Source organism: Tauraco erythrolophus, chromosome 2, assembly GCF_009769465.1.
Source record: "Tauraco erythrolophus isolate bTauEry1 chromosome 2, bTauEry1.pri, whole genome shotgun sequence".
NCBI lineage: Eukaryota > Metazoa > Chordata > Aves > Musophagiformes > Musophagidae > Tauraco > Tauraco erythrolophus.
In genome coordinates, this window is record NC_141466.1 from 79,709,569 (window position 1) to 79,735,569 (window position 26,001).

At 37.8% G+C, this 26,001-nt stretch overlaps 1 protein-coding gene across 1 annotated transcript in view; it reads right to left on the reverse strand.

Moving 5' to 3' along the window:
* PRKN (parkin RBR E3 ubiquitin protein ligase) overlaps window positions 1–26,001 on the reverse strand; it is a 796,707-nt gene that overhangs the window by 300,328 nt on the left and 470,378 nt on the right. The gene's annotated exons all lie outside the window — the stretch shown is intronic.

The window sequence follows — 26,001 nt, forward strand, 5'->3', positions numbered from 1 at the left end:
AGGTGACAGTTGGATTTTTCTCACCTCAATCTCAAAATCTTAACCAAATAATAATAAAAAACCTTAGCAGATGTCTGTAAGGCTGCCTTGCTGGGATTACAGTCAGTGAAGCAAAAATAGCCATTTGGGATTCATTCCTGTGCAGTAAATAAATCTGAATGCACACAGCTATATCACAGCCCTTAACCCCACCTATGAGTGCTATATTTATCATAACACACTTCTGCATTTCTAATACATTTTTCCATGTTGGCAATCTTCCTGTACTTCAAAAAGCTTTCTATATAAGTACCATGAAATCATTTCATTTATAAATGGATCTCTATGCCATTCCAAAACGAATCTTTGTTAACTTACAGGTCAGATCAATAAGCACCACTCAAGAATAGATGAATTGGCGACTAAAACGTGAAAAAAAAAAGAAATTATGGAAAATACAAACTTTGGTGACATAGGCACTCTCCTACTTCACAAACCACCACAGTAATTAAACAGAAATACTGTTCTTGAGCAGCACTCAATCAATTTTGGCTCTACCCTTGTGGCAGAACAAAATTACGAAGCCTAAATAAGCCAAATTATTCATCCATCACATGGTTTCCTTATAGATCTGTATGTAGGAGGAGTATAGTCTTCTAATTCATACAAAGCTAGTGCCACATCTAGTTTTCCTGTCTATTGCATAGAGTCCACAGCCTTATTCAAAACTGTTGAAAGAATTGCCTGTTTATGATGCTTTAAACGCATGGTTTTCTTACCGTGAAAATACTTCCAAGTACTTCCAGTTAGAGTAGATTATTAAATTTCATTAGAAAGATGCTACTACTTATATAAAATAGAAATATAGAAATATAGAAAAATTACTATAGTGATTTCTGTTTTAGAACTGAGGCAGTCTGGAGGAAAGTATAGCACCAAATCCAGCCTTTTAATAAGCAATATGCTATTATAGATAAATAGAAACAGTGACCTGGCAATTGCAGACAACCTGTAAGTAATAATGAAGGCCCCTAAATATTTAGACAAGAGTGAGCATTTGAAATAGGTATCAAGACCTTACAAGAGAAAAGAAACAATGATAAAATACTAAGAAAGAAATCTCACTGATACAACTTTGCAGAGAAGAACCCATCTTTCAAGGACTTTTAGGAACATGCAAAAAGTAAATCCCTGCTTTCCCCTTACTTAGGGATGAAAATAAATCTTTACGTAGACCGTGCCATTAAAACCCCCAGTATATATAAACACGGTATTGTCAGAAAACTGTCAGATTAAATCCACTAAAACAACCAAAAAAATTCTGATTTTGTGTCTTAGATCACTTGCCACACAACGCATCAAAGGTCATAATGTGAAGGTTATGAACAGCATGAGACCGCTGTGCGAGCTTAAATTTTCTGGCTGTGCTTCTGTATAAAAATGTATTCTGACCCACAGCTGTTAACTTAAAGGGGCATTGGCAAGTGAAATCTGACCTACTTTCTCCTCTACTATGTTACGTGTTTTCCTCTAAAATGTGCTTTTATGTTTCTTATTTCTACTGGAAAGCAGCACCAAGAGGCCAGAACCCAAGAACAGCCTGACAGTAATAAACCAGAATATGAGAGGGAAGAACAGGCACACTTAAAATCAATGCACATGGTGTCAAGTGCTGCTTTCAGCAGTGCTCCTGTTAACTCTGTTAAGACTTTTTTCATGCTATGGAAGTGACACGTGATTGCCTGTAAAATCTGTGATCACTGTGGCAGGCAACATCATCTGCCTCCTGAGGACACAGGCAAAGGAATTCTATGTAACGTGTACTGGTACATTCACATTAGTACCTGGTATTACGTATGTGCTATGCCTGCGTGCTCAGACACGCCTTGTCTGAGCTCCGTGTTCAGACTCAATAACCACTAACAGCTGAATCTTACAATATCAAGGAATGAACAGTGATCAGGCTGGAGAAGAAACTATTCCTGTAATCTATCAAACTAGCTGTCTACAGTGCTCCTCTGTACAGCAAATAACTAATAAATCAGTCATGCTTTGAAAGGAGATCAGTAGAACCTGCTTCTTTTCCTTCATCTGTGCTTCCAAAAACTCATAAATGATCCACCGGAGAAAAAAGGCAAAGGCCCTGGTAATGGAAGCAAAAGGTGACAAATGTGAACAAAGGAAGCAGCTCATAAGCTGCCCTAACCCAAGCCCTGATGCCAGCTGACGGCGGGAATATGAGAACAATCAATGGGACAGTAAAAAAAAACGAAATGCCTTTGCTTTTTCACAGAGCATGGAAGACTTTGCATGGATGTAGTAGTTCTTCAGAGACCCTTGGACATTGATCTGCACTGTTCCTCCCCTGGGAGATCAAGGACTGCCCTGACATCAGGCTCACTATTGTTTTTCACATATTTATGCAACTGCGCTGAGTAGCACACCAGAATTAAGATCACCAGCAGCAGCAGGAACACAGTAGGAACACAGAGCAGCCTCCTTAAACGTTAACTCAGAACTTCGTAGCTTGCTGAGCACCACCTTACTGTGCACCAATTCCTCCATACTGGCTCTTCTGCACGCAATGACCTTCTAGAGCCTGTCACTTTGTACTCTCTGCTTTTGCCACTGAAGGGTGGCAAATGCTTCTTTCACACTCCCCTGGATTTAAGCTGGCTCATGCAGACTTCTCTCCCCCAAGGCAGCACCCAGCCCAGGCAAAACAGCACATTGAGGCAGTCCACACCAGCCACACAGTCCATTTTCCCCAAAGAGCCTTCCTTTCACAGGCTCCTAACTTTCTGACTAGGGATATTCACCTTTGACAGGCTACAGACATACAGTCAGAAATCATCCTACTTTGGTTTTCATTGAAAAAAAATAAAAATAAAAAAATCAGCAAGGTATCTGATGAAGTTGGGAGAATGATGGGATAGGGCAACAAGAGGAGGAAGGGTTAACACCACCTACACAAACAGCACCATACGATCTATCAGTAATTAAAGATGAATAAATAAAAAAAGTCAAAATGCCTTTGTACCCTATTGGCCTCTTATTCCCCTGACTGGTTGCTGAGGATCCCATTGATTTCTTCCAAGGATTTAAACCTTATTTAGTCTTACTCCCTACATCTATGCTAGTAAATTAACATTGTCAGTAAATGTTCTTATGCCACTGGAATGCAACTGTCTATGCTGTTAAATTGTTAGAATGCGCCCTGGCATGGTTTTAGGCTTTCCAAATAGCAAAGCCCCAAACAGTTCCTGGGCATAGTCCAGCGGTTAGCATGTGTTGTCTCCAACAGGCAACAGCAATCTGCATGTGGCCACTCTGCTTTAAAAACTAAGAGAGTTTAATAGCATAGATTTATGGTAGAAGACCTTTATTCTGGGACTTTGCTCTTAATACCAGAGCTTAATGAATTATTCTCTGTTTCTTTGACACATCCATTCCCAAACCCAAACTTTATGAGACAGCCTGTGAAAATTATATTGTCTGTAAATACATTACATAGAAGAAAAGTTTCCCAACACAAAAGACAAGACAAAATCACGACCTCTCTTTGCCTTCTTGTGGATGCTGAAATCTCTAGAAAGACACAGGAGGAAAAGAATATTAGATACATATTAATGGACACTTTCTCATAGTTTTTGATGAGACTGGAGACTCATTTAATGGGAAGGACGCTCGAGTTGTTGTTTGGATGAACATATAAATTGAATAATCATATTTGAAAAGAAAGATGAGAAAAAGCATAAACATAATGTTAAAGTGGTGAAATTATCCGCTTCATTCCCTGGGATCTGGCAGGGACTAGGACTATTGGATACAGCATGTTTGCACTGTGCAAATTTCAGTTATTCCCTTCCAGTTAACTTTGGACACAGTTACACCCTGGTGCATGAACTTTGCGACAATGTCTCTTAACGTGTACAGAAGAAAAGAAGACGACTAGAAAACAAAGTAGGGAAGGAGGAGAGGAAAGAGATGCAAGAAAGAGAAGGAGGTAGAAATGATACATTAAGTGCTTTTGCTCTTTGAGAATTATCTTTCACCGCTTTAACATTATGTTTTATGCTTTTTCTCATTTTTCTCATTTTCAAATATGAATATGGAATTTATATGTTCATCCAAACAATAACTTGAGGGTGCTTCCCATTAAATGAGTCTTCAGTCTCAACCAAAGCTATGATTATTATCTTATAAACAAAAACACCCTCAAGTTATTGTTATAAAAAAGAGATTTTTTTATAGAAAACCACTTTTTTCAACTGCTGACTATCATTATAATTTACAGATAGTATTTTACCCTTTCCTCCTCAGGGCAAATGCCTGAGCATAAACATCAAGGTGCAGTTATCTGAGAACACCTTCTACCTCAGCACTTTCACTCAAAGGGAAGAAGAACGGGCCTTGGGCTAGCAAGCTTCATTGAACACATTCTGACTTGGGAGATTGTAAGTGTACAAAGCAGTTAATTCCCACTAATAGTCTGAAGAAAATAGTTTGCAATGTCCACCAGAAAATTGTACTAGCAGTGAGAATGTCTTGTTTATATCATTTTTCTATATTGCTTACAACCACTATCATAAGAAATTAATATTGTGATTTTTTTTTTTTTTTCCTGAACTTGTTACAGCCCTTGTCACAAGAACAAGCATGGAATTTAAATGCCCAACACACACACAGCTCTATGTTTAAATTTCTTCATTTGACTCCTGTCTTTTTCCCTATATGTCAACTTCCACTACACAGAAGAGTCAACAGAATCAACTTTCCAACCAGAAAAAAAAAAATCATCAAAAATTAAATAGTAAAAAACAGACAAATTATTACAAAGTTTGGGAAGTATCAATTCTGAAATTTTAACTGGGCCAATAAAAAAAAAATGTTTGCAGAAATTTCTAAAGATTTACAGAGATTAAACTCACCTCAAAAGAGGATTCTGGAAGTTTTATTATATTTTTATTTTTTTATTACTCAAATAATATTATGTGCCTCTTTCCTGTTTAATCTCATCATATATTTTCTTTAGTTTTGTACTGCCTGCCTGGAGGCTGGCTGGTCCTCTTCGTGCCTGTTCTTTCGAGGAATTACAGTATATATTAGGACTGAGGTAATCTACTGCTCTTTGTACAGGAGTACTCAGGAAAAATCTTCTCCCGTTTGTTCACTGACCTTATAATCTGTGTAACATTCAGGAAGACTGACATTCATCCAAATGTAACTTTGCACTTCTCTAGGACTATTCAATTCCAGATCTTGATTCCCAAATGATGCATGGAGTATAGTGAAAGACAATATTATCTCTCTTCTAAGTTTACTGAATATTGTAGGAAAGGAAGCAAGGATATTCATAATACAGCTTTAGAATCTCTGACAATCCTGTGGAAGCTGTTTGTGATGGACTGACTTCTGAAAGAAGACATATTGCAAGACAAAAAAAATTGTTGTAGCCATTTCCTCTGTTCTTCAAGCAGATTAGGTTTTTAGTTAATGAGATAGTAATACACTATTCATATAAATGTCACAGAACTTGTATGAAGACCCCTGTTGGAAAAAGAGTGTGCATGAAAGGGCATGTATCTTGGCAACCCTCATTAATATTTCACTTTTGCCCATCTTTCCCTTGTTTTGACAAAGTAGTTTACTTCTCACCTCACACCTAGCTAGCTACATGGACTGACAGGGAGGGAGGGAAAGACGTATGGATGTTTGATCTTATCCCCTCCTTGTCCTCACTAAGCATTTGCTCAAAGAGAAGGACGCAGCAAGCAAGCTCTGCAGCTTTCTCGGAGGGGATATAACAGCCATAATTATCAGCACTAATGAATAGTTTTGACTGCTGATATTTATCTACAGCTTTTCCAGAACACATAGCTCATTCCCACAGAGACTATTCATATTCACTCTTCTGTTACACTCTGTCTCTGTTAGACGAAGTAACCTGGCCTCAGGAGAGAAGACAGGTTATAGGTAGAAACTTGATACATATCCCAATAATTTCTGAGAAAAACTAAGACAAATAAATTCAGAAATACTAACAGGCATTTAGTAAGGTAAATTTTTCTCTGCCTCGAATTTCCTTTTGGCAACTCCCTCAACACACCATATTTACTGCATATGAGCTAGGGTCTGGATTACAGTCTAGCTAACTAAAAAAAAAGGAGTAAAAATAACAAGGAAAAATAATGCAAAACAAGTAAAACAAAATTTTAATGCAATAAAACTCATTTAACATGTGAAATAATATTCTGGAGATGTCTTGCAATCATCACAGATAATATAATTACTTAATTTCATGGTCTGTCTGTATTTTTTCACTGGCTGATCAAACCATAAACTATATACAGAAATCTTTCTTTACAAATGGCGGATTTCTTCCATTATAATAGCAAAGAGAGTACATTTGTACAGAGGATCTAAGATTTGGCTCAGCCCTAAGAATCTCTACACCACTAAAATATGTCCAATGAATATATTCAGACTCTGGGACAAAACCCTTCCTGCTCCTTCTTTTGCCCAGGGAACAAAGAGAGATATTAAAATTTCTCAAAACATATTGACAAAACAAGCAAACAAGTGAGCGCCACTTAATTCAAATGGAGGACGAAATAACAAAATTGGAGAACAGCACCTGAAATAAATGGCAATCCCACCTTACTTAAAATACTATTTACCAATGATCATTGGAAATGAAAACATCCATCAATCCCTAGCTTTTGCTTTTTAGTGAAACATTCAAACTATCATAGATCTCCTAATAAGTTGAAATATATCACACATTCTCAATTATATAATGCACCAATTATGCTTCCCATCCTCTTTTACGTTTGCTAGCCTGGCAGCGAGCTGTTCAGCCATGCGTGCTTCATCAGGTTTGCCTTCTGCTTCTAAACACGAGCTATAGAAGAGAGCAGCCCTTGAACCCCAGCCTGCTTTGGCGAAGTGTGAAAAGTCAATGACATTTGCATGTCTTGTTGTATCCTGAACCCGGCAGCCTCCTGGCACTCTGAATCACCACACTACACGTGCTTGGCGGAGCGCTGGAGCCATGCAGGTTTTATAAATAGTGCCTGCACAAGGTTTCAGCATACTTGAGCAAAGGACCTTCTTTTTTTTTGAGGGCTGGCCTCGCTACAGACAGCCTTGTTACAAGGGGTGAAGTTTATCAGATTAGAAGCAATACTGTTAGTATTCAGGACACATTTCCAAGTGCATATGACATGTCAGCTGCTTACATATCTTCCAATTCTGCTTCACATATTCCTTTTAAAGTTAAACAAGAAGTGACAGAAGTGTAGAAATATCTGCGTCCTGCACTCTGTGAACATAACAGCTTAAAAAAATACCTTGACACGTCAGCTGACAACAGAAAAAAATATCCCTGACCTCTGTGAGGCATTCTGATTTTCCTAACATCAACTACTCATAACAGAGAAGAGAAGTGAAAAATACATCATCATGAACTCCACAATTAAATATATATATATATAAAGTATGAGGAATTTTATTTGCATGCCCCCAGACACAGTTTCAGTCTTCTCTCCTCTTTCTGCATCTGTACAACTACCTACTCTACTTTACAGAGACATCTCAGATATCTAAAAATAGAGCTAGCTAGTTGTTTATCTCATGTATTTGTAGCTATTTTCTTTTAAAAGATGTTTTCCTGCATCTTTCATTGTCAGCTACAGCACTTTCAGAAGCTAGTTATTCCATTGTTTAAATAAACAGAGCGCTTCCTGCAGCAACTCCTTTTCCTCCAGAATTAATTCCCTACTACTTTATTTTTCTCTCTCTGTCCTTGACATTCCTCCTTCAACATCTCTCTAGTTCTACCTTCAGCTGTTGTCTTCAAATCAAGGTCAGCTTGGTCACCCTGGGTTCCCGTGGGGCTAGAAATCCGGATGAACCAAAGTGGATGACCCTCCCATGAAAGCGATGCTACATTACATTTTTCCTATTAGTCTGATTCTGCATTCTATACTTGCTGTACAAACTCCAGTTTCTAGAAACACAGAGGCAACAGGTAGAAATTAATTTATGATAAACACAGCACGTCGTACGTTGCCAAAGGATTTCTTCTTAGCCTTATTCTCATCTTAATTTTACGTTCAATTAACTACCAAGAAACTTTTGACCTTTTACCATTCAATATTCGAGAAGCTATATGATGAAATAAGACCTTTCATTTACCTAATATTTGGATGATGGGGTTGGTTATGCTTTAAATGCACACTCTCGGGGAGCTGGGCGGAAAGCTGTAGCTCTTTAAAAGCCACATGTGCCCACACGACCTTCAACATCCTGCACACATCGTGGATTGCATGGGAGACATTTGTTATGTACCTTGAAAGGTGAAGAGCTTCAGCAACCTTGTCGAGATTCTTATCTGTACTCAGAGGACGGGGCCTAATTTTAATCTTGCTTAGTACTGCATTAATCAGAACTGACTACACACTGAGGACAGTAAAACTGGTCAACTGTAAAACCAGTGGGAGATCAAAATTTTGTGGCAAACCAGGTATTCGCAACTCTCTTGCAGTGTTTCTCAGATAAAGGGTCATAATCAGAACAATCTGAAAATTGCAGTAAAAATGTCACCTCAATTATCATGCAAAGAAAATAAAGCTAATGAAACAGTCTTAAGGAGGCCAAAACCTTCCAAGTCAGGTGTTACACGTAACAGCAGTGCTCATTTTAAAGATAAGATGAAAGGAGGCCTATTACAAAGATACTTGTCTTTGACTTGGGCAAATAGGCCACCTGAAAAGTCTGAGAAACTCATCCCTAGCCATTTTATCCAATTTACTTATTTTTATTTCATTATTTGCTATAGTAATTTGTATAACCATCTTATGTTCTAAAAGGTCACTATCCTTATCTGTCATGGATATTTCAAAAAAGTCTATCTGAGATAAAACTAACATGCCTGCTTCTGGGAAGAAAGTGCCTTCAAATGTTTTCTGATGGTGATATTAATGCTCCACAGTAGAGGTGATACTTAATCACCCTGGACACCGATCATGTGTAGTGTAATACATAGCTGCTAAGTGAAATATATGAATGTGTAACTTCCTGGCCCAAGTGACAGAGGAGCAACAAGGAGAGGTGCCTTGCTGGACCTCATGCTTGCAAACAATGAGGGACTTGTTGGGGATGTGAGGGCTGAAGGCAGCCTTGGCACCAGTGCCCATGAAATGGTGGAATTCTGGATCCTGAGAGAAGGAAGCAGAGCAAAATGCAAGATTACAACCCTGGACTTCAGGAAAGCAGACTTCAACCTCTTCAAGGATTTGCTTGGAAGAGTCCCATGGGATAAGGCCCTGTAGGGAAGAGCTGGTTAATATTCAAGGATCATTTTCTCGAAGCTCAAGAGTGGTCCATCCCAACACTGAAAGTCAGGCAAAAATACCAGGGCCTGCACAGATGTATACAGAGCTCTTATGAAAACTCAGACATAAAAAGGAAGTATACAGAAGATGGAATCAGGGTCAGGTAACCTGGAAGGAATATGGAAGTAATGTCCAAGCATGCAGAGGCCCAGTTAGAAAAGCCAAAGGCTACCTGGAGCCACATCTGTTGAGACGTGTCAAAGGCTTTTACGAGTGACAAAAGTACCAAGTCCTGCACCTGGGGAGGAATAACCCCAGGCACCAGTATATGATGGGAGCCAACCAGTAGGAAAGCAGCTTTGTAGAAGAGGGCCTGAGGCTCCTGGTGGACACTGAGTAGAACATGAGCCAGCTATAAACTCTTGACACAGAGACAGCTAACGATATTATGGGCTGCATTAGGAGGAGTGTTGCCAATAGAGGTGATCTTACCACTCTGCTCAGCACTGATGAAACACACCTGGAGTGCTGGGTCCAGTTCTGTGCACTCCAGTACAAAAGAGACACAGAGCTACTAGAGAGGTTCCAGCAAAGGGTCATTAAAATGATTAAGGGACTGGAGCATCTCTCGTATGAGGAAAGGCTGGGAGAGCTGAGACTGTTTAGCCTGGGGACGAGAAGCCTCAGGGGAATCTCATCAATGTATACATATCTGAAGGGAAAGTGTAAAGAAGACAGTCAGGCTCTTTTCGGTGTCGCCAGGATGGGACCAGATGCAATGGGCACAAACTGAAGCATAGGAGCTTCTGCCTGAACATAAGGAGAAACTTTTTTACTGTGGGAATGACCAAGAACTGTTACAGGTTGCCCAGAGAGTCTGTAGGGTCTCCATCCTTGGAGATACTCCAAAGCTGTCTGGAAATGGTCTGAGCAATCTGCTCTACGTGACCCTGGTTAAGCAGAGGCCTTCACGAGATAACCTCCAGAGGTTCTTTCCAACCTCAACCATTCTTTGATTCTTGATTCTGTATATCTAATGAGATATTAATATACAGTAGAATGAACAAACAAAGCTAAAAATTACTATATTTCGTAACAGTAATGCAGAGTTGCACCATTCATCAATAAAAGGTGACTAACTCTAACTGATTAACTAATTAACTGAAGATTGCAATCCCAAACTGGGGAGGTGCATGAAGGGTTTTGGGCAATGTACTTTTTAAATAGAATAAAATTACAGGAGAGGATTACTTTATTTTGTTCATGTTCAGATCATATATAGTAACTTCAGCAAGCACAGTATCCTTTCCCTCCCATGAGAAACAAAACTGCTTGCAGGGCTCCTCTGTACCCTTGTTTAATCTGTGACACTGCAATTGGAATTTGTCACTCTAGGAGCTACATCTGATGTTACAGCCTGAAGCAGATCTAAACCAAAATAAACAATCTGCTCTATTCTGCTTAGACTAATACGACAGTGATGTAAGCCCCAGCACAGTGGAAAATGCATAAATGGACTGCCACACAGCACATGCACACATAAAAACAGCAACATAGCTCAGAAGTTTTATTACTAATATGCACCGGGTGAAAGAAGCCTTGCTTGGACTTTGGCTTTGCTATGCAACAGTATGTTTTTTCTGGATGTGTTAATGTGGAAAATATGCTTACTATTTCAAAAGGCCCTAGGAATTTTGGGCTGAGACAATATCTTTTCTGAAAAAAAAAAAAAAAATCAGTCAGTATTTGCTTCATCACAACTTGTGCAAAATTATTAGGGTGGGAGAGCTAAACAGGATTATTTTACCATAAACATCCACAGTGACACAACTGTGCAAATATTTGTCCCAATATCTCGTGTTTGAATACAGCATTCAACTCTCTCTGTCTGTCTCTTTCTCTCTCTCCTCAGGTTTTTGATTTAGGGTCTCTGGAGCTTTGCCAATGCTAGGCTGTTTGTTCCAGTTGCACATACAGGCTCATTTATGCAAATAGTCATGTTGAAGCCCTAATCTGGTTATTCCTTCTACTCAGGATCACTTGATCAGAATGAGGATGGAAGGAAAAAATACTGTACATAATTACGTTAAATTCGTCAACCAGAATGGCTGACCTTAAATCTAGAGTCTTACATGCAGTCATTTTTCCTTTTCTCTCTCCTCAAGCTAAGAAAGCCCTGAAAAGGCAACTGACTGAGCAGGTCACATTTTCTATAAAGATACAAAGAGGTTATCTTGTTCAAATAATTTTATTTCAGGGAAAAAAGAGGATGGAGTGAGAAGCGAGGCAACAAGGTCACTTCAATAACATCACAGAATATTTCCTTTTCTCCTATCTGTCTTACTATTTATATACTTTCAGCTTCTAAGGTGCATTTTATATAAAAAGGCAAGCAAAAATTGCAACAAAAAAATATTTACTTGAATAAGGCAGCTCATGAAAGTTAAGGACCCAAGAGCAAAAAATCTCCTCTCTCCACATCAGGCACAATTTATGTAGCCCCAGTGCAAGCTTTCCTATATTGTCCTGCCAGTGACCTCAGCCCTCATCTGTATAATCATTTTCTCAAAGGAGATGAGGTTATCTAGTCTGGGTGACATCTCAGGTCCTGCGTTTCTTCTCATCAGAGGCCCCTACATGAGCCTAACTAAAGCATAACAGCTGAACTCTAAAATTAATGCTAGGGAAGATACTTAAAAAGCAGTGGATGCCTGTTTGCATTTTTCAGAGAAACAGCTGGCCTTACACAAACATCCTGCTCTGCTTTCTTGCTCCTGCCTTGCTGGCAGCCCAAACTGCGAACCGTGTGTTTTCCCTGTTGCGGCAGATCATGTGCCGGGCGCTGGCGAGGCAGGACTCAGCCCACACTTGCCACTGCTGCTGTGCCATGGGATCACAGCGCTGCAGTACTAGCAAGTTTAGAATTCTTACTGAGTTTTCAAATTCTTACTTTAAGCAGCTTCTTCCACCACATCCTACTAATAAAGACTGGATCTGGGTATTTCCCAAAGCCTCCCTTCCCCCATCAGGCAGACTCCAGACAGCAGAAATATTCAGATCCACCCCTAGATGGGGATACTGTCCACAAGTCGCTGTGCTGAGATTACAAATTCAATTCTCTGAGCACTAGAAGCTGAAATTAAGTACTGACTATTTATTAATCTCCGGCCCATTTATTAACCCTCTCATCCTTCATACGTACTTCTCTGGCCTAGGCTGGCACATGCCAGTGATCATATTAGAACATTTAACTCTTTCTCATCCCTTTTCTACCCTGCAATAACAGTTTTCCAACCATACAAAGCTAGACAGAAAAAGGACGGAGAAAGCTCTGGATGCTTCCTAGGTTAGCAGCAGCCAGCAAGTGATGTAGGGACAATTCTGTCACGAGACCCTATACTGAGATATTTCAACAAGATATAATAACGTTGAAAACACCTAGGGGATGCATATATTAATTATTCTGTTTAACTTATATGACACATAATATCTTTCACACTTACTGCCATGCAAGTTATCTCCATGTTATTTTATATTTTCAGCTTCACACTTTTCTTAGCAGGTTGCAACTAACGAGCACTATATTGAAAAGTCAAAGCAAATCCCTAGAGAGGGTATTTAATACCCAAATAAAATGAATTCTCTATGATTTTAGAAAGATCTCAAGAGTGATTTCACATAGCAGAATGAACAGTGATGATATAAACAGCTCAAACAAATTACTTTGCATGTTTACAGGTCCCTTTCCACTTGATTGCTTCTGGAACCCGTCCTATGCTGACCTGCACCTCTTCAAGTAATTTCCACTTACACTGAGAGTGCAATTCACTGTCACATGCCTTTGAAATATTTTATATCCACTATGTACAAGTGTAAATAGACAAAGACAGGAAACAGAAAGTTCAGTCCTGTATGATTACTAGTCTCTGCCAAAATGATTATTATGCTATTTCTTTCCACTCTAAGACAGAGAGATTCTGCAGTTTGTTTCCTAGAACTACTTCTAGAAAGTTTGTACGTTCACCTTTATGTAAAACAAATTTATAGAAGAGTTGTCGGTACTGCTGTATGTGAAGATGAAATGATTCCATGTTAAGTCAAAAAAAAAAAAAAAGGAAAGAAAAAATGAACATAAAGAGCACGCACAGTGGAACAAAGCAGACAATCAAATAGAAGTAGACAGAATAATTATAGATGTCTGAATAACACTCCAGATGGCATTTTGGGCATCACAGTTAATAAGCAGGCTGTTTCAGGGGACCAGCATGTTAGCACATTATTGCAACAACTGGAAACCAGCAGCTGAAGCATGTCTGTCTGATTACCCAGGGAGCAGGCTACACGCAGCAGCCAAAACCAGGAAAAATACAGTGTCTGGATGCTTACTGGTATGACAGGTTCAAGGACCCATTTTTCTTAACAGTAAGGACATGCTTAAAAGAATAACCACAGTCATAACTACCACTCACTACATGAGTCAGTTACTCTAGTCTAAAGTTTGGGCATTTAGAAAAACATATATTTTTGGCATTAATTACCCCATCTATATATTTAAATTGAAATTTCTACACTTTTGGTCAGATGAAAATCAAGCAGGTTCCTGTGTTCTTCTCCCTCTGTGCAAATTTATTTTAGTAAAAGCAACAATGATATCTGAAAGGGTGTTTACACTAAGATTTCATTTTATCCCCCTCTTCACCATTGGAATCTGCAAACTACTTCTGCAATTGCAACTGTTCAGGTTGAATGGTAAATTGTCTGCCAAAATAAGCTTGATATCTTGTCAGTTATCTTCTCAAAAGAAATACATCATCTTCAGTACAGCAAAGAGGCCCATGCCGATATGCAGCCCTCAGGAAATGTATTTCAGGGATGGAAGGTCTGATATTTCCATCAAGTACGAAGACCCTTAGCAACACCCATCCCATAGTAAGCCCTAAATTTATTCTAAAACAGCAATTCTGTGAAAACATAATATATGATATTCTTCCAAATGTCAAAAATAATGTGCCTTCTTACTTTCAATTTTAAATCAAGGTTATACCATAAAGCTCTACAGATCTGAAATCAAACTCCACAGCTTCAGCTCTGGAATTAGAAGTATTAGTACTATGTTCATTCTTTTTCTTTGACTCCTGTTTTCAGGCTTTCCCATTAATGACTCTTCAGGTCTCTTTGTACCTGAGCAGATCTACATATAAAAATCCCAACAAAACAAACAAAAAAAATCCCTTAACACTAATCCCTGAGATATTAGCAAAATAAATAAAGGTATTTGAAATAATTTCTTTAGCTTATGGTATGGTTTTTAACTCTTTGCATTAAAAAAAAAAATAGTTCTTTACTGTTTCTTGGTTCACAAAAAATCCCCTTACAAGTGCTGTAGAACACATTTGTCAGTTAAAGCATTTGCAGAGCCCTCCTACCTCCCCAAAGCTATTAGTTGCTTGTTCTGAAAAGAGAAAATAAATATGTTATAGCGTGTTTTTTTTTTCCCTGGGATTTTTATGTTACTGTATGAGTAAAGTAAAAAAAATAAAAATTAAAAGTTTAGTTTGGAAAAGATAGTAAAAAAATGCAGTAGTTTTCTAGCTCACTGTGATATAAACCATATTTATATATGTACACACATTCCACCCTCACTGAAGGATTTCTTGTTGTAATACTGAACAATATCAAGCTTGATGTACCTTAAGGTTGGCACACATACCCATTCCTAATATCTTTTATCCTCTGGGAAGAAAGAAAATATCAAATACATCAGAAAAGAAGGCAATTTATGAATAATTCATAGTGGCTTCTTTAGTTCTTGCTTTCTCACTTAGTATCTATTTCAGCTTGTCTACATTTATGTTAAAAGAAAAGAACTACAAAAAAATCCAGAAAGACTGTTGTGAAAAAAGCACAGGTAGGGGCTTCACTTGGTAATTTATACTGGATATGATGTGCATCCTGATTTGACAGGGTACTGTGGTTGGCAAGGTCTTGTCTTTTTTTTTTTTCTCTTCTCGATAATGTTTAATGACTTGGCAGAGAAAAACAAACAAACAAAAAAATCCAAATCAAAGCAAAACATAACCTGAAATGCTAAGATATTAAACATAAGTCAGAAAGAAGCCAAAGGAATTTGTTCTCAAAACATAAGCTCACATTACACACTTTAAACATAATTAATTAAGCTGTAAATTCAACAAGGAAAATCAGAGTACTGGGTATTATTTATGTCCAGGTTGATTAAGCAAACTTTGGGGGAAGGTTTTAGCGTTTCTTGGACTAACTCTGAAACACTGCATGCCAGAGAAGCCAGAAGGGAAGAAAAGGCATAAAAAGAGCCGGAAAATTTAAAGGTTGCCAAGTCTCCTATTGTCAGTTCAAGAGTTCCCATCCACACTGTAAATGGAAATCTTCTTGAGCAGCATCTAGACTGCCGAAGTAAATTATGGAAACTAAAAAATAATAAAGAAACATAACAAAAGTTTGGTTTGCCAGCAATGTCTCACATGCTTGCTCTGGAGGAGACGTTAATAAGGAATGGCTCATCTCTGCCAGACAGGATTTTAATGGAGTTTGGATCCTAGTATGCTTTGGCATCTCTCCGACATCCTTTGTATTATGTGCACCTTGCCCCTCTTCTCTGTATCTCCCTTTACATGCTGCTAAAATATTTGACAAAATTTCCGTAGACTTCTGTCATTCTACATTAACCTCACCATCAGCAAAAAGGGCTTTTCTGTGAATTAAATTAATTTTCATTTAAAAAATCACAACAGATACACAAAACTCCTCCCAAAGCACAAGAACTCAAAAAACACACTCAGAATTATGGTTTCTATCTTGCCCAGATTGCCTTTCTGTTCTCTTTTTCTTCCGTTACTTATCTTAAATGTCTTTTTTTTGAGTCCACTACAATGTGTTGGCTGTCTTCAGAGGAAGTCTAAGATTAAGCTCAGCATTATGTCTTTGAATTGATTCAATGGTCTTCAGTGTTAAGGTCACTGAGGAACCACTACCGAAGATGGCTTCTGAGTTCCAAAGCTTTTCAGGATTTTTCAGTTATAAACGTGTAAATCCCCTGCATTAAAATAAGATAAATCAAACTCTTTGTTTACAACAGAAGAAAGACACTCCTGAAGGTTCTTTGAATTCTCGGCTCATGAAAATGCCACTGATTTACAAGATGGTCAAAGACAGAGGTGATTACTATTCATTATTTGAATTATAGTCATACGAGATGACACAAGGAAGATTGATACCTCATTGTGTTGGGCACAATAGAAAATAAAGAATGAAAGACAGTTTCTGATGTAAGAAAGATAAGAATCTAAATAAACAAAGGAGGCAAAAAGGCATGGAGAAATAAAACGACTTGTCTGGAACAATAGGCACTTTTTTACCAGGTGAACAACAGAGACAGCATGTAGGTGTTCTGAATAGGGATGAGTGTCTGATGTCTGTGCTTCACAGCATCACAGTGGGAACCAAACGAATGTCTTTCATAAACAATCTCAATAAAGACATTTAACTCAAACGGAGAAAAATAATCAGAGCTTACCATGATTGTCATGGTCACGGGTTCAGGGTCCTTCTTAATTTCTCAGTAAAATTCAAATTGTGAAAAATTTACTCATTTTTGGGGAAGGCAGCCAAAAAGAAAGCTGATGAGGGAGCCACCTTCATCTGTAGAGAGATCGATACAATACCAGACAGTGATGGTGGATGGAGGAAGGTGAACCTACAGAAGCTTCCTTTGAATGGTTCCTGGGATCAGCAATGGGAGAGCAGAATACTACAGAGCAGAGGGAAACCGAATTTAGAGATAAAATTTCGAGTAAGAATGTTTTGCTGACAAAAGTAGCATTGACTAAATAGACAATCAGATTAATCATCTGTTAAAGTAAAAAAAAAACAAAACAAAAAACTAAAAAATGGTTGTAAAAACTTTCAGAAAAACGGCTGTCAGCAGAAGGCAGAAGATGGAGCGAAGCCATGATATTCAGCATTGTTTTAAACCTTTAAACCTTTCAGTGTTTTTCAGACAGCAGCTTAGGTCACTAATGAAAATAATTTATTAATGTTTAACCTGCTCCCTTGTGAGGCATAGCAAAAAACCCAAATATCTTATTATGATGAGAGGTCTTTTTTGTTTGTGTTCCACATTGAAGACCTGTATTTTGAATAGGTGGGAAGTTGATCAGGATAAAAGTGGCTGTCAGAGTGCAGATGAAAACTTTTACAGTTCAAAACTGCTTTACATCTCACTTCGGGCTCTCAGTCCCTCATTTTCAACATATTCATATTCTGTCATCAGGATTTTTGTTAACACAATGCTGTAGAAGAGTGAGCCTGTAAAATGAGACTGCTAAATCCCAGTTTTATTCTCTAATGACTGCCTATCAAATACGTTCAGATTACCTGTCAAAGAGAAGATGTTTTTAAATTTCTAGTTCTTCAAGCCACGTGGGAACCCAAAAACCCCAGCACTGCTGCCTTTGACAATCACACTAGTAAGAAAAAATAAGCAATTGGAATGCAGCTGACAATCACGGTAATTATGCTAGCAAAGTGCAATAACTTGCACCTTTATAGCTATTATGTGTTTCCCAGACAGAAAAAAGCCTACCCTTCTCACTAAAAAAAAGTAAATAGAGATATGTCAGGGTTACATAGTCTATATAAAGCCTTCTTTTTGTCAAAGCACTGTAAGTACTCAAGAATTTGAAATGTGGACTTTCATGAAGGGATTGATGTCCCTGCACCCAGGCAGAAGCTTAAGGTTTGGAAGAGGTTGTTCTTTTAGAGATTTCCTGGGTATACATAGAGAGAGGTCTTTTCTACAAGTCAACTAACTAGAACAGATATTGAGGCACAATTATCCCATAATAAATATAGTTACCATGTTTCGAGTGACTATATTGTGCAGATATTCTGTTCTAGAAGAATATATTCTTGTTTAGAAATACAGCAAGACATACAGAGTGCAACATTATGAGAACAGCTTTTCCATTTATATTTCTCATTGCAAATAAGCCTTTAACATCACTTATCCATGTTTTATAGATGAAAAGCTGAAGCAAATATTTCCTTACTTCAAAAAGAAGGGTAAATATATTAAAGAATGAAAAATCCTTGTTGTAAATGTGTTTTAATTACCTTAGTAATGAACTCAATATAAAGAATTTTGAGTAATAAAGTCAATAGAGAAGTAAAGGTTGTCAAATGTATAGCTTATGCTGCTAGCACAGAACAACTGGAAAGGTAAACAATAAAAACCCAGCTTTTCACTCTCTAAAAATAAATCACTTCTTTAAACTGCATAAAATACAGTATACTTCTTTATATCAATGCACTATTTTAGAAGCTAAGGACTGAAAACTTCTAGGGGGTGGGAATGATATCAGACACTTACCAATGGAATTTGCTGTAGTGATACAAGGGTGGTACTTATGAAATCTAAAAGAATGTCATTGTGACTTGTTTTGTTGAAACTCTTTTAGTACCTACTCTTTACAACAAAGATTTCTTTTTGTTCATGTAGGCATCCTTCCTCTGAGGGCATTTTACTGAATACGGCTTTCTGCTCAGAGATAGAAGCTTCCAGGGCTCTGATATCCGTAGCGGTAATAAACAGCCTGGTAGTGCTGTCAGATGCATCAGAAATCTGACAGGAGGAGGGAAGGGAAAGGGAAGGATTGATTCTAACCAGATCAGACTTTGAAATTTTCTAATGCAGATTATTTTTCAATATTATTACATTTTTACTAAAGCCGTACAAAATAGACTATATACTTTTGCCAACATTTGTCATATTTCCTCTTACATGCCTCAATTCCACTTCACTGGTTCCTCTGAATTCAACTCTTTATAAATGGCATTAAATTATAGTTACACAGGTATTCATAGCTGCAATTCAGGTAGTCAAGAATACTGTCAATTTTCAAAGGCAAATGAATCTACATTTTTCTCTTTTTTTTTTCTCTTTATCTCTTTCTTTTCTGAGGGGATTATTTTTGTTTGTTTGTTTTTGAAGTAAAAGCTTCAATTACTTCCTCTGGAATATTAATATTCTGAATAATAATGCAGATAATTTTCCAACACTTGTGCATTTCCAGATGGAATTAAAGAAAATTAAAAGGAAAGCTGATAACTGTATTAATAACATTACTCAGGTAGAGCTACAGAACGTTTTTTTTCCCAGAAAAGAGAAGACAGAACTGAGGGGGGAACTGAGGGGAGTTACTCTGACCTACACTGCCTATCTGCTCTAGAGCTGAAGCAGTCAGAATGCTTTGAGGGACAGTCCCCAAGTGTGTGTTAACTTAAAAAAAACACTGTAGGGTATCAAGTCACTCAAGGATGTGCAATAAACTGTCTCCATCATGGCAGGCATGCCTTAGCCAAATATCCTTCCATATATGCAATAAAAATTCAGAGCATCATATCTGCATATACAATAAACATATTTAGTACAGTGCTGAAAACACACTGGAGGCTAAAGACCACCCTGATGTTCAAGTTAAGTACATTATATGTTTTACTGCACTAAATTTGAGAACTATATAAGCAGCAGAGACTTTGTCCACATACAAAGCAACTTACCCATGGAAGGGACTCAGCTAGCTTTATCTCTCTGAGATACATGCTGGAAAACTAATAAATTGGGGTAAGATTACACTCAGTATGCAAAGAATTAAACTTTAATTATGATTGCTGCTTTTTTCAGTTTCTCAACTATTCAAAAAGCAAAGCACTTTGAATACAGTCTAACAATTCTATTGTAAGTTTTAATGAAACAAAAAAGCCTGCACTTTTTTCTCTCTTTCTTAATCAATATTTCCAATCCAAAGGTGCAAAATACAATTAAATAAAGTAAAACCTTTAGTAATGCAAACAGCACAGTATCTGTTGAGGAGCAGTGATATCCCTTAAATACTCCTCTTGACTATATTCATGTTCTGAATAATGATTTTGTCATGGTTGTTTTCTAAACAATGCCGTATATATCACATGAAGAACATGCAGATCATACTTGAGAACGTTTAAATGAAACAAGAACTGGCTTAAGGCTAACTTTACTGTTGTTACAGCATAAAGTTGTAAAGACAAGCCAGTGACTTTAAACTGTTCATGGTATTTATCATCTGAATGCTGCTGCAAAACGCATTTTTATAGTCTCAGCACTTGGTAGGCATTAAATTGCTGTCAGAGGAGATTTTAAGAGTAACCTTGTTAGGTTTTAACACAGGTTTCACAGCACAGCCAGACTGACTCACCAAAATTGCCTAGCTGGTATAAGTAGCTACATAGTACAGTCTTACATAAGTTACTGCGTCCTTCCCTGCCTTTACAGGACAGCAAAAATCCCCCCCTCTCCCCCATGTCCCTAGAGAAGACACATATCACCTCGTTCTTTGTGCTTCAGCTCACTGAACTCGCCTTGCACCTCTACGCACATAAAGGAGTGAAGGAGGCCGCTGGGGAACTACCAGACCTTGAGTGGTTTACTTACCACCCTGGATACAAACTGTGCAGGTCATCACTCCAAGTGAAGGATAAACTATTCATCTGGCCATGTGACACTCCAAGTGGTATCAGATAAAAGCATAATTTAATGGACAGGTTTTGAACATGGACACACTATACTTGGGAAAAAGTCTAGTTTAATTCTTCACTTGAGGCATAACCAGACACTAAAAAAAAAAGGATATACTACTACTATACTTCAGCGCTTTAACAATATAAATAGTAGACATGGGTAAATTAGGGACTAAAAAAAAAGGAAAAAAGAAAAAAGAGAGAGAGTAATTGTGCACTTTTTCCCCCACTGCCAATACTGTTATGTGTAACTGGCATGGAGTAAAATAAAAAAAAAGTATGAATCATGAAAATTCCATGTCTAGAGCTAACTGGTTTGCAGTTCACTGGAACTCAATATGTCTGATTTTCATTGGCTATAATTGACCAGTATGAAGAACTCAATTGCAATGATCAATGATGCTTTAAAAGATAAAATGAAAATTCACAATAATAAATATAATAAGAATTACAGGGGAAATAAGCACGAATTCATACTATTTGGTCCTAACCATATTTTTGAGTTTGTAAACATAGGGACAAGGCAAGTCTGCAGCATCTGCAATCAATCCTCATAATTACATCAATATATTGAGAACTGAAATGAAAAGGATTTCCTTTAATCCCACAACAACAAGTTACAGTAAAATACTTGATCAAGCTCCTTCAACAACTGTATATAGCCCAGGTTTCATTTTGAGGCCCTAAACACATGGCACAACACAATGACAGAAGAGAAAGGCTACTTATAAGCAATACTTTGGAAGTATCTGCTACCAAAAAAAAAGGAATAAAAAAAATCAGAGAGGAGATTATAGCTGCTAGCACTGGAAATATTTTCAACATGTCTCTGATTTAGACAGTGAAAGAGAAAGGTGTTGACAGATGTTTTCACTAATGAGGAAGAACGAGAGCCAGGACTGGATCTTAATTAATGCCAAGTAGTCTTTTTAACAGAGAAAAATTACAAATATTTGGAATTTAGAAAACACTACCAAAATTTCAATTTTTGTGTGTAACGGAATACAGAAAAAAAACAGCAAACTTCAAGTTCTGCCCTGTAAAAAAAGCAGGTCTGGGTAAGCAAAAAGCTGGGTGGGCTGGCTACAGCTCACAAGACCTGGGAACCAAGCAGACAATGTTCAGTGGGATTGTTCGCTAAACTTAACTGAAAAAAGAAAGCTACCTATGTGAAATCTTCATTTTTCACAGTACTGAATCTTCCTTCTATACACTATTTCCTTAGTGAAACTTTTGACAACTTTGACTTTAACTCCAATTTTGGGCAAGTCCCACAGGCTGACTGATTGAGGCCCAGGGTGCTAGAGTGGAAGCACCATCAGCCAAACTGGCAAATGAATACCAGGCGGACAATCTGGAAAGCAAAAACCTGGATTACTTTGGATGCATGTTATACATGAGAAAATTCCTAGGTGAGCTAGGGAGGACAAGGGAGGACACTGTGGACTTCCTCCATGGGAGACAGTTTTACAATGAAGAAGCAGGTATGGAAGTAATTAGCAAAGTCTCTCACAAGTAAAAGTAGAAATTGAGGAAATAAAAGCAGTCAAGAGCAAAATCTTAAAGCATGGTAAGAAAGAGGACTTACACAGCAGAATCTTCAAAGAATAGCCGCTAAAGAAATGGGGAGAGAAACAGCAGAGCCAAGAGACGGCTCTTATGAGAGCTAGAGGATAAAGGTGACAAGGAAGAAGAAAAGGAAGTAGCCCAGAACAACAAAGCCAGCCAAAAATTTGCATGAAGTTAGGGTAGACTGAAACACTGTCATTGAGCCAGAAAAAAGTAGTTGATGGCTTCATTGCGAGCAGGCTCTCTGGAGTGGAGAGTGTGGCATCTGTTGAAAACACACAGGGCAACATGATCTAATCTGTTCTGTACAGGTACTTACACCATGCTCACCACCATAATGTGAATGCCCTCCAGCAGTGCATTAAGCTACATGATTAACATCTGCTAGCAGTTGTGCTAATTTCCATCATTCTATCAGGTGCTGCAAAACCACTGAGAGTTAAAGAAGCTCTTAAAAACAGGCCTTTTTGAGACAGGAAGGTGGTTAATGGATATTCAGGTTAATATACATCCCACTGAGTTCTGTCAAGACTGTAAATCACCATCCTAGGATAAAATTCTATTTATCCAGAGACTACAGTGTTCATTGCAGGTAGCACCATGACATAGTTCCTGAAAGGGTAAGAGTTACAGGAAATAATTTTCCAAGTAGGCTGCTTACAATTTATAGCAAAATTTTACACAGCCCCATTTTAAAGTGAAGAGGATTACAGTCTAAACCCTGAGGCCTGATTCTTCTTTCATATACAACCAGTTGATCCTTATGTGACACCCACTACTTTCAGTCTTTCTCCTAATTTAATTCTGTATAAAGAAGAAGAAATAGACTTTCAAAATCAGTGCCAACTTCTCCCGAGTTGTTCAAACTCACAAACCATAAGCAGTGACGCATATATTTTGAACTATATGAAAGAATATTTCCATGTATATATCTTGAGATCAAGGAACTGAATAATGCAAGTAAGATGTGTCTTACCAATGCCATGTAGATTGGACCATTCTAATATGAAATAAGCCCATACTCTGTGTTGGCCTTAAAAGGAGGCCCTATATGCCTTGAGAACTCTGAAGATGACTAGAGGCACAGCAATCGTGAAGGCTAGGCTTGTTTTCCCCACCACAGCTCTAAAGGAAATATATCTAAATCAGAAGATGATATTTCTTTAGAATTGCTACAACAAGATTTATGAAGGTACACCTGGAGACTGCCTGCCTACCATCCATGATGCATCTTCCTCTGGTTCAGAAACTGACTCTAACCATTACATTGGGATGGAGTCTCTGTATTCCTCTTAAGTTCTCATCACTGAAATGAAGATATATTCTGCTTTGACAACTTCTATTAATTATTCAGCATTACCATCTAAATAAAAATATTTTCATCAGGTAAGTACATTATGAATGCCTTCACTGTGTAGCTCTACAGATGAAAAGTGCAACGAATGCCTAATTTGAAGTTACAGCACTGACTTCTAAGCCTTCTGATATCTTCACTATCTGATTCCATAAACATGATTGCATTTCACCTGTTACTCCACAGGGAAACAAGATCCTCCTCTAATACTTAGTTTCAGCTTAGAACAATGATCTAGACTTACTAAATACACTTCAAACCCTGGATCACTGGATCCCAAACTGTACGAAATATGCCACCGCTGGTATGTTTACTCAATGTTCCACCCTTTGACTTCATGGTATCTTTCTAAATAGCATCTGAACCAATCTGAAGTCTGGTAACTACCAACTTAGGCATTTTTCTGCTTTCCATTTACTCCTAAGTTCAGATGAAATCCCTGTCTCAATTCCTCTTTCAGTAACAGGTTAGCACAGAAAAAACAATACCAGAGTGACCACCCAGTACAAAAGACAGCTACATCACTTACTGAGCAGTTACTTAAACTCTGTCAAGAATTAAAAACACTTTAGCCACTCATTTTCTGTCTATCAAGTAATTGTTAAAGTGTTGAAAAAATAAAAGCAACCACTGTAGTTTTCCTACAAGGTACCTGCCTACTAGATAAGATATAATTGTTCCTTTCTGTCACAACTCAGATGGTGTTTTTAAGAGTCAAGGATCTTGATATAAGGCCTTCTTGAGCAGCATATTATTTACCTGATGGGGTGGATACCATGAAGTCATACTTCTAAAAGGTCTCTCTTTACTCCTTTCAAAAGGAGACAGAACAGCATTATGATTGTCTTCAGGATCAGTTAAACGTGTGGGTGGCTGCATGGAAATAGTATTATATAGTGTGGGTAATTGCTTAGTTGTGCCTTTCAGTTAACTAAGCTTAGGCTTGTTTTTTTGTCTTGATTAGCCATGCAAGTCAGCTTGAATGTTTCACTTCTGAGAGAAATTTCCCAAGCACCTCAGTCTTCATTTTATTGTCTGAACAGGAAACTGATATTGATATAGAACCCTGCTCGGGTGAACGGGATTAAAATAATCTCTGAAAGTCTCAGAATCACTAGCTTTATCTTAACAAACTTAACTTACAAAGAAGGAACCATTCCCAGAACTAGAATATTAATAGGCGGTTACTGAAGGAAAAGTGTTGAAGATTTATGTGTCCTCCTGTCATTGAAGGAAGCTTGTACCTCTCGTTCTGGGTTAACAGATGTTAAAATATCTTTACAGTACACAACTTCACTAAAAATTTTTTTTCTGTAGGGGTTGCATCCTAAAAAGAAGGAATTTGAAACCAGACAAAAACATTAGCAGTGTGCACACTGGTATGTACAAAAATGTATTGTTGCAAACTAATTGGAGGCAAAATTTTTCAGAAAAAAAAAAATATTGTGATTAAGTTTATATCCATAAAGAAAAATCAGAAGTTCTGGTGCATAAAAAAATGCCTAAGTTGGTAGCCATCAAACAGCGTTCTATACCATGGGATGATAGCAACATTTTTGGCACAGTATGTCCTAATACAATAGGGAAGAAAAAAAAAAAAAGAAAACAATTGGGTTCCTAAAATAAAACCTGATTCTGGCATTAAAATCTAGCTCTATTTCCCTCAGCTGTCACCTGTGATAAGGAAAAGAAAGACTCAAACTCTTTTTCTTTTCTTCTGACAGCTGCTATTCCACAACAGGCCAGCTATTCTGCCGTGGTTTGACACCTCTTTGTCAAGCAGGCTGTTTCCTCTGCATGAAGGCACCTGGTGCTGCAAAGACCAGACGGTGGACTAGCTGCAAGAGCAGCACAGCCACAGGGATGACTGAGGATGGGATTTTCAAAAAGGCTCAAGTCGTTTATGATCTTGGATTCCCATTGAAAGTTAATGAAGTCTGGCCCCCAAAATCACTGTATTCTTTCAAAAACAAACAAAAGAAACCTATCTTCAAAAAATTCATTATAATATTTTTTTGAGATTATAATGAACGTAAGGATGAATACAGAATAGAAGATGGGGTAGGTTTTTGCAGCTGTGAAATGCAACTCTTAGTTTCTATTTCTTGAACTCTTTTTTAAAAAACTCTTTGTTTTGTGCAGCTTAACTCCTTGCTGCAGATGGGCTTG